Source organism: Labrus mixtus, chromosome 11, assembly GCF_963584025.1.
Source record: "Labrus mixtus chromosome 11, fLabMix1.1, whole genome shotgun sequence".
Taxonomy (NCBI): Eukaryota; Metazoa; Chordata; class Actinopteri; order Labriformes; family Labridae; genus Labrus; species Labrus mixtus.
Window position 1 is genome coordinate 3,594,960 of NC_083622.1, and position 8,418 is coordinate 3,603,377.

At 42.8% G+C, this 8,418-nt stretch overlaps 1 long non-coding RNA gene across 1 annotated transcript in view; it reads left to right on the forward strand.

Annotated features, from left to right (window-relative positions):
- The window catches only part of LOC132983316 (uncharacterized), a 34,471-nt gene extending 26,066 nt beyond the window's left edge, over positions 1 to 8,405 (forward strand). Inside the window, exon 3 of the long non-coding RNA XR_009674832.1 lies at positions 8,021 to 8,405. This is a non-coding gene — a long non-coding RNA (uncharacterized LOC132983316). The remainder of the gene's footprint in view (positions 1 to 8,020) is intronic.
- Positions 8,406 to 8,418: the final 13 nt, after the last annotated feature.

Genomic DNA, 8,418 nt, shown 5'->3' on the forward strand with positions numbered 1-8,418 from the left:
GTCCTTGGGCAAAACACTTAACCCCAAGTTGCTCCGGCTGCTTCGTCAGCGGTGTGTGAATATGAAATAATAATACTTATGGGCACTTTACACAGCAGCCTCTGCCATCAGTGTGTGAATGTGTCGGTGTGACCTGCGGTGTAAAAGCGCTTTGAGAAGTTAAAAACTAGAAAATAACTATACAAGTCCATCTAAGCAGACAAACATCTTTACATTTCATTTTAAGCCATTTTCCTTTGAAAACGGGCAAATTTCAGTTTTTTTTCTCGAGATCCTGATTCATGTAAGTCGTTATCTCAGGATGACAAACACATCTCTGGAGATCTCGGGAAAACGGCTGAAATGAAGTCGTTATCGTGGGAAAACCAGCGATGCTCTCACAAATAATGAGATAAAGTGGTACAACACTGCCTCTCTTCTCTGCTGTTTACATCACTTGCTGCTATTTATTTATCATACCAAGTCACTTTAATCATCACTTGTCACTTTATCTTGTCATTCTCTACAAATACTGTCTCAATTCTCAATTCCCCCCAGTTAACTTCATCATTCATTTTGTACTGTATATATATACCCCCTGTTTTTATTTTTATTTTTATTTATTTATTTATTTTTATTTATCTTATCTATTCTGTTTAGTGTGTATTTGAGCTTTCTTGTCTGTGCTGCTGTAACGCCCAAATTTCCCCTCTGGGGATCAATAAAGTACTATCCTATCCTATCCTATAAAGAAGTTGCGATCTCAAAGAAAAAAACAACAAAATGTACTCATTTTAATTGGAGAGGAGGTTACAAAAAAAGCTCTTGGTGCATGTCTGCTCAGGGCTTCTGTAGTTAAGGAATCAGTGCCTCTGAAATAAATTGTGTTGATCACTTTAGGCGAGTGTATTTTTCCAAATTATGAATCTGTTCACAAAGATTTTTTGAATTTGAATGTTTTTTGTGGACTCCAGGAAGAATAGCTGCGCTCTAATGTACTGGGGAACAAAAAACTAATTCATTCACCTGTTAGGTGTTTTAGATTTTGCATTTTCCAGGATTTAAAAAAATGCAATAATGTCTCCAGTTCACCTCACTCATCCCTAAATCAGCACACAGCTGTGACTTAACGCCGACCGCTTCTTTAAACCGCACGTCTCCATGCGGCTCTTTGCTCTGGGGATCCACAGAGAAGTTGGATTGGCAGGCCGGGCTGCTGTCAGCATCATCTCTTGTCACCTGTCCTGCTCGGCAGCCAGCTGCTCCTCCTACGATAAGACTCCGGTTTATTCTGGTTGCTGAAAATCCTTCACTCAATCTGGCTGCCCGCCGATCGCTGAGCAGCCCATATCCCTCACTGTCAGTCTAAGGGCCGAGGCTGAACGAGCCTGTTTGTAAACCTTTTTTTACTGCTTTTTTTTTTTAATTTAATTTTCCACACAGCAGCTGTGAAATAGCTTCAATTTCGACTCTGCCCAGTCTGATTTAGTTTGTCAGAGTTATAAAATAAGCCGCATGCGAGTCAGGAATGAAAATAGAACTTCCAAACATCTGCACAAGGAGTGAAAATATGGTGGCAAACTTACATCAAAAGGCTGGTGATTCTATTCAAACATACATTTAATTTACATTCTTGTAGAAGAATGTGACCTAATGAACGACTCGACTGCAGCATCCCCCCCCCCCCCCCCCCCCCCCCCCGCCGCTCTCCTCATTTCTCAGAAGTGTCAGCCACCTTCATCTCCTCATCTTCCGCCTCCTCCTTACAAAGTGAACGATGGCAAATCAATGGTTGCCGTCGTCGTGCGTCGTCTGAGTGACTGATCTGAATAAAATAGACCAGACTCCATTAGGGAAACAAAAAAAGCTTGCTTTTATTCGGCAGGCAGGCGGACTCTATTTCTCTGCTGTCTCTTTCGTTCCCACCCTCTGTGTGTTAGTGCAGAGTAAGCACAGCTGTCTGAAAGCAGCGTGAAGGATGGACGGCTCCAACAGAAGAGGGGGGGGGGGGGGGGGAGGAGGTGGAGATGGAGGGGGGGGGGACCCGAGGGAGAGCTGTGTTAACTGGGTGTGGCGTGGCCTGCTTTTTTGGCTGCACTGACAGAAGCTGTGGCCAAGCCGCAGCGCTGCCACTAAGCATCTGGCTGCCGGCCATGAAGTCAAAAGCCTGTCGAAAAAAAAACAACCGAGCCAGCGACACAGATTTTCTTTTTGTACCATTTTTTTTTTTTTACTACCTACAGTCTGCAGCTTCCACAGGTGAAAAATATTTTACATTTTGGTTTAGCAGTGGTGGAGTGAATCCTTTAAATCTTTTCCAGCAATACATTAAAAGGTATAATAAATCCACATTCTGCACACTTTGAGGTCCTGAAACACCTTCAGCCAAATGTGCTCAAAGAATCACAAGGTGACTTTGGGGACTTCTTTAGTTTGAATGTCGGATCTTTTTAGTGTAATGCATTGCAGCTAATTTTTGCCCTTCAAAATATATTGAAAATAAAAGAACACAGTTGTGTTTGTACTTAAAATACCCAAATATGCACACAGCTATGTTAATGTCACCACCTTCATCAGTAACAGTGTCCGGGTGAACTTTCCTGTTGCTTTTAGGGAATCCAGACTATAAATTACACAGGTATTTAAAGACGCAGTGTGTTTAGGGTCTCCCAGCGGGAATAAAGGTTCAAACTGACTTCCTGTCTAAGAAAGTCCACAACATGCAGTTCCTCTGCAGCTCTTTCTTTTACAATCCTGCTAGCTGCTGGTCGTGCTCTCATCCTACGGGAACATTTATATTTCTTGCACTCAGATTTTTCCAATAATAACCGCTGGCCTTTTAAAAAGAAATAACACAGTTAGCATTTTGTCATCTCATAATCTAAAGAGGTTTGCAGAGGCATACATGCATAGTGCTGCTCCGGTCTTGTGTGGCATGGAGAACCTCATCCAGGTGAGCACAAGACATCCTTCCTGACTCAACTGGTTCCTGGTTTTTAGGCTTCTGAGAGATTTGTAGACCAGGAAAAAAAAAAAAATCATAAAATCCCTGCAGCAATCCAAGAGCAAAAGTGGGCAGATATTTTAGGATGGGTCGGCTGTGTGAGGCAGGCGAGGCGAAGGCCTTTAAGATGATGAAGGCATTCAGTCAGATTTTTAAAGAAACAACACAGGCTGAAATAAGCATTTCAAGATGTGCACGTTTTTTTCCGTAAATACACATTCTGCAGGATATTTGCAGGTTTCATGTGAGCAGCTGAAGACGAACCCTACTGAGTTGTAGGAGCATCAAACGCGATGAAAATCAATGAAAGCTGCAGGAAAGCTTCTAGCTTAAACCCTTGACTGTTCCCGCCCTTTCTAAAACTGAAACATTACTTCACATAACCCACTTTATCATGAGCCTCTCTCTCTTTTTCTACTCTCTAATACACACACACACACACACACACACACACACACACACAACGCCTGCTCCAGCGAATAATCCCCCAGGCTAGTTTTTGATTCTTACTTAAATCTTTGTGCTCGTTCCCGGAGTAAAAAAACTCCCAAACCCTTGGCTCTGAAATGAGCTAAATTGTGAGGTGCAGGTTGCTTGAAGGGGTTTTCCCTTTTTTCCCTCACATTTTGCTGCTCTTGTCCTCCGTCGTCGCTGAAGTGTTTCTATCCATTATGCACAGTGACAGTCTTTGTCTGAAGGACACTGGAGTTCTGCAAAAGAGGTTCCGCTGGGCCGGCACCAGACGTTCAATTGAATTCGCAAAAAAAAAAGAACTTTTCTTTTGGCACAAAAAGCCCCTCATGTGGGCTTTGTGGCAATTAGATTGAGCAGAAAGGCCAAACGACCTGATAAAAAAAAGGGATTAGGAGAAGAGTGTTTGCCGGGATATTATGTTGAGTGTGACGCGGCAGCGTGTGGAGGAATTAGCAGAGGCCTGACCCTCCCAGGAACGGTCAGATGGAAGGACAAACTGATTATTAATGGAGGGGTCGAGGCTCCGCTTTAAAACCTTATTTCACACCAAAGCTGGGGAACATCGTGAGCCGAGCAGCATGAGTGGTACAGTAGACTACGTAACTCACCTACAGAGCAGAGATCTCGCGTCATTACACAACTGTGAAGCCCTAGAGTTTAAACTGACAATGTTTATTTAAGTTAAACTGCAGAATATTTTGCACCTGTGGGAACTAACAGAGGTCACAGACGATTGAAAAGACAACTAGAGGGACGTCTGGAATGCCCAAATTTAAATATAAAAAAATGATGTGCACTGGTCCTGCAGGGAGTTTTTTTTTAAAGATTTATTGTTGGGCTATTTATGTCTTTATTGTAGAGATAGGACAGTGGATAGAGTCAGAAATCGGAGAGAGAGAGAGAGAGAGAGAGATACCAATACACCAAGTCAAATTCCTTGTATGTGTAAATGTACTTAGCAATAAACCCCGATTCTGATTCTGATTCTGATTCTGATTCTGAGAGAGGGAGAGAGTGGGGAATGATACGGGGGAAAGGAGCCACAGGTTGGATTCGAACCAGGGCTGCTTGCTTGCTTGGAGGACCACCGCCTCCCGACTCTGAAGGAGTTGAACTTTCCATGAATGAGGCCCTATAATTTCAGTTTCAATTCAAGGGTCCTCGGGCCTTTTTCCTGCCAGCACCCTAATGACATTTCACCCTAGTGAAAACAAAAAAGTGTGGAAGAGCTGATGTGTGAATGTAGCAGGAAAGACATTCACGCAAAAACAATTCCATGTGAGAGTGTGCGGGAGGAGGTGGTGACTTTTACTGTACAAGCAGTGCATAACCATGAACCGTATGCACAGTGCAATCTGACTGCTGCGATCTCTCTGCGCGTAATGAAGCGGCTTTTGTTGACATTTTAATTGTGTCGAGCTACAGGTAGCGTTGGTATGGCGGTATATGTGGTCATTATGGCGTCGTGTAGCGGCCTCTCTTGCTTCGTCGCCGCTGTCAAGTGCATGTGTGAACAGGCAAGTCAGGAGGATTTCAGGGGCGTCCTGCCTGAAACTTTCTTTAAATATTCAGGAGTGCATATTTGAAAAAGGATAAGGAGCGACTTAAGTGCATCATTTTTTTTCTTTCATCCTGTGGTGCTACCTAATCCTGCATTTTTAGTCACCGAAAGGATGTTTGATGAGCCTTTAAAACTCCTGTGAGGAGTTGAAGTTGGTTATGAAACAGACTGAAATTAACAGGGATGACTATTTATGACTTGCAAAAGCAAACTATAGACTACAGCGACCATATACTCGTAAACCAATACAGGCTAGTTGTCAGACAGACACAGCTCGCTGGAGACAGAGCCTTTGTCACATTTCACGCAGCAGAAACCCACAATAAGTAAAACATCCGACTGTTTAAAAGAAAGAAGGCTGCGGTTTTTCTTTTTGTCAGAAAAACAACACATGACTTACAAATGTAAAGGACAAAATCAGGAAAGAGGAGAGGTTAAACAGATCGGTCCAGAGGGGGTGACGAAATGAAAAGAGTTCCTCACAGGAGCTTGAATATACAAGAGTGCAAAATGCATTTTTGGGTCTTTTTGGGTTTATTTGATTGGACAGTTGTCAGAGAGACAGGACATGCTGGGAGGAGAGAGAGTGTGGGGGGGGGGGGGGGGGTGACATGCAGCAAAGAGCCGAGGATAGATCCGAACCCAAGGCCGCTGCAATGAAGACCCTAGCCTCTGCACATGGGGCGCCCGACACAACCGCTCGGCCATAAAAAATTACAATCTTTTACCTAGATTTTTACCTCTGGAAAATTCTCAACCCATGACTTTTATTGGTTATTAAAGACTGCTTCTACTCCTGCTACAATACCTTTTCTTCCTTAAATCTTTTCTAGTTACTAAAAACATGATATGTACTTTAAATGTGAATTATTTAAAACATGTATATTTTACTTTGTCCATTTGTGTCGGACTCAAACATTTGTCTGTAATTCTTCTTTTTGAATTCTTTAGTTTTTAGTTTTTAGTGTACATACATGTCAGTGAAGTGTAAATAAGATATATTTAAGAATAACTATGTGATGTCGAAAGACAAACAAGATGATATTTTTTGAGTACACCTCCTTAATGGTGTCATGCTGATTGTTTTAACACACAGCCGGCTGCTTCAAGGTGGATTAAGACGCCGCTGCTGAGAAACCGGAGTTATTCTGAGCTCCAATCACGGCCCTGTCCTCGATACCAAAGCACTTTATAAATAGGCAAACCAAATGGAGCACTGTAACATCTGAGAGGACTGTCTTGTGTTTCAATAAGCAGCCGTCACACTGAGGGGTTCGTCAGCGGCACGGCGGACGATGATCACTCGCTGCGTGCGGGGTAATAGTGTCTGTGTTCCACGTGATCTAAGAGGCCCTGCTGTCTCTAAACCGTCATCTTCAAACACCGCATTCACTTCAAATCACTTTTACACCTTTAACCCTCTCATGTGTGGCCTCCACCGCAGTGCGCAGACATTTTCTTTTTTAACCATTCAATATGTAGTACAGTATCCCAACCACCAGGAACGAGAGCTGCAAAGCTTCGTCTCCAAGTCTATTTCATATTTACATCAAAAGAATAACATCCTAACTCAGGGCTGCTCCTCGCCAAAAGGTGGGGCCCTCGGCAGAATCTTTTTCTGAGGCCCCCTGCAACCCAGAGCGACACAACATGTCGCTCTAGAAATTAAATATATATTAAATGATAAAAATGCCTCGCCGAATACACTCAGGCGACTGTGTAATACACCTGGATGTGAGGCCCAGTTTGAGTCTGCAGGCCTGAAATTCAGGTTAAATGGATTGCGGCCGCTAATCTGCTCGGTCTCAAGGTCTAATTCACAAAGCGTGTAGAGCCAATCATATTCAGGCATAAAAAAAAATTAAAAAACGCCCCGAATAGAAACCCTGCTTTGTGCAGTTTGCTCTTGTTTTGTGTCTGAGTGTGAAGAAAAGCCCGTCTGCACCTTTTGTCAGCTGTTTTGTCCACATGAGTTAGGAGGGAGGGGGGACTTTTTCAGGGTTAATTTTGATTCCAGACTTGAAAATTATCGAATGAGTTTCACTGATTAGAAAGAAGAAAAAAAAAGCTTCCTCTCTGAATGCAGCAAGCAAAGGCAGCTGGTGTTTTGTGGACTGCACGCTATCTTTTCCCTCTCATTAGCTCAGGTTTAGCAGCGGCAAAAGCAGCGCGATCCTTTATGTGAATCAGGCCCGACAGTATGTGTGGAAAAAGGCTGGATGTTCATAACCAAAGTCCTGCTTATCATTTAGACACCAGCAATGATGAGTGGGGGAAAAAAAACACTTGAGTCCCCTCACATACCACGAGGCCCAACGTACAAATGACACGAGGAGACCACCAAGTACCCCAAGATTTTGGATATGCTTTTATTCTTGTCTTAGTGATATTTATTTCCGTAGCTGCGAATACTTCTGTCCAATCAGAATTTACCTCTACAGGCAGATTAGGGCAAGTTAAGGACAAAGTACCTGGATGGGTTTCCCTCATCAGTTAGGCCTGTGTTCACATTCTGCCTGACTATGTTTGATTTTTGTGACGTTTTCATACAAATCAAAATAATTCTGCTTTAATAAACTACAATAGAAGCAAGACCTCTGGGTGTCATACTGACTCATCTTCTAACTCATTCATTACCTCTCCAATTAGACTATGATGATGCTCTTTTTTGGGGGGTGGGGGGGTCATCTCTTTTATCTATAACACAGTTACTTAATTATGATGCATTAATATGAGACCCTCGTCTGTCTTTCAGCTCTTTCTGTACGATATGTGTTTCTATGTTTCATATCTCATTGCCTGTATTGGTATTTAAAAAAGTTGCTTGCTTGATTGATTATTGATTACTGACTCATGGTGTCAAATGCAGACACCAGACACTTTCAACATACAATAATATTGAAGTTAAAACATAATTGATTTAAGATAACTTTGTTATTTTATAACTCATCCAGCATCAAAAGGGTTAAATTACTCATCGTGGGTTTTTTTTTTGTCTGCAGGCGGGGTTAAGATGTGTACCCACCCTTGGCATCATCAGATCATCGACCTCCAATTGAGCGAGCGGCGGATGCAGGAATCTGTATTGAGACTGCCCCCTAATGGAGACAAAGTGTACTGCACACATGCTGCTATCTCCCGTGTTCATCCTTCTTTTCCAGCCGACATTTCTTATTTTGAAACACCTTCACTACACACGGCTGTAATAAGTAGTATGGTGATTATAAAGAGGTCGCAGAGGTAAGTACTGTGTCTGTTTTAATGATAATGAGGTGTCGGCTGCTCTCTGAGAAACAAACCGTGGACATGTGGTGGCGTCCTGCCAGCCTCTCGTTTTTGTGTCTCTGACTCACTGAAGATGAACTCCTGACTTCACACTGCCTCTGAACTCTGTGTGAGT